The 1386-nt window shown below is 55.8% G+C and overlaps 1 pseudogene; it reads left to right on the forward strand.

Moving 5' to 3' along the window:
• The first annotated feature begins 121 nt into the window (after positions 1-121).
• On the forward strand, positions 122-1090 carry LOC117797986 (annotated as a pseudogene).
• Positions 1091-1386: the final 296 nt, after the last annotated feature.

Raw genomic sequence — 1386 nt, forward strand, 5'->3', positions numbered from 1 at the left:
TGCCTCCTTCATCGACAAGGCGCAGCACCTGTAGCAGCAGAACAAAACTCTGCAGCAGCAGCAAACAGCTCACAGCAACAAGTACACCATGTTTCAGAGCTCGGGCTGCAGCTGGACACTAGGCCAGGAGGAGCTGAAGCCAGAGGTGAGCTTGGCAACTTGCAAGGGCTGGTGGAGGACTTCAAGAAAGAGTAGAGGAGGAGATCAAAGAGCATGCATTCATGGAGAATGAATCTGTCCTCATCGAGAAGGATGTGCAGGAAGCTTACATGAATAAGGTAGAGCTGGAATTCCGCCTGAAGGGCTGACTGATGAGATCAGCTGAAGGCACATATATGAAGAGGAGATCCGTGAGATGCAGTCCTGGATCTCGGACATGTCCACGGTGCTGTCCATGGACATGGACATGGTCGGCATCATCACCGAGGTCAAGAACCGGTAGGAGGACATCACTAACCTCAGCCGGCCTGAGGCTGAGACCATGTACCAGATCAAGTACTAGGAGCTGCAGACATTGGCTAGGAATGACCTCTGTTGCACAAAGACAAGAGATTTTCAAGATAATCGAGAACATCAGCCAACTCCAGGATGAGACTCAGGAGCTCAAAGGCCAGGGGGTGTCCCTGGAGGCAGCCATAGCTGATGCTGAGCAGCGTGGGTAGCTGGCTGTTGAGGCCAATACCAAGCTGGCGGAGATAGAGGCTGCCCACAGCGAGTTAAGCTGGACCCGAGACGGCAGCTGCGCGAGTGCCAGGAGCTTCTGAACGTCACTCTGGCCCTGAACATGGGGAGAACGCCACCTACCGCAAGCCGCTGGAGGGCGAGGAGAGCCGGCTGGAGTCTGGGATGGAGAAGGAGTATCCATACTGAAGCCACCAGCCGCTACTCAGGTGGGCGGAGCTCAGCCTACGGGGGGCCTCCTGAGCCCTGGCCTCACCTGTAGCCTGAGGTCCTTCCAGTCCAGGTTCGGCTCTAGCGGTAGCTCCAGTTCCTTCAGCCGTGTCAGCTACTCCCGGGCTGTGGTTGTGCAAAGACAGGCACCTGCAATGGGAACCTGGTATCGGAGTCACCCGCTGTCCTGTTCAAGTGAACAACCGCTGTGGTCTCTCAGCCTCCCTGCTTCTGTGGATGCCATAGCGCCTCTGAGGGAAGGAACTGTGCAGGGGAGCGTCGGGAACGGGAGACCCACCTGCGAGGCTCAGCCCCGTGCTCAACCTACCCCTGGGGGGAGTCTACTGCCCTGGCTGCCCCTTCTTGCCCAGGTCCACAACTAAAAGCTAATTCAAATGTCTTTTCCCAAATAAAGCTTCAGATGGCTCTGCCAATATCATCCCCCGATTTCTTTCCCCCAAGGTTATTTTCCAAATTGAAGCTAGAGCATGATTC

The sequence above is a fragment of the Ailuropoda melanoleuca genome, unplaced genomic scaffold (assembly GCF_002007445.2).
Source record: "Ailuropoda melanoleuca isolate Jingjing unplaced genomic scaffold, ASM200744v2 unplaced-scaffold21247, whole genome shotgun sequence".
In the NCBI taxonomy this organism is placed as follows: Eukaryota; Metazoa; Chordata; class Mammalia; order Carnivora; family Ursidae; genus Ailuropoda; species Ailuropoda melanoleuca.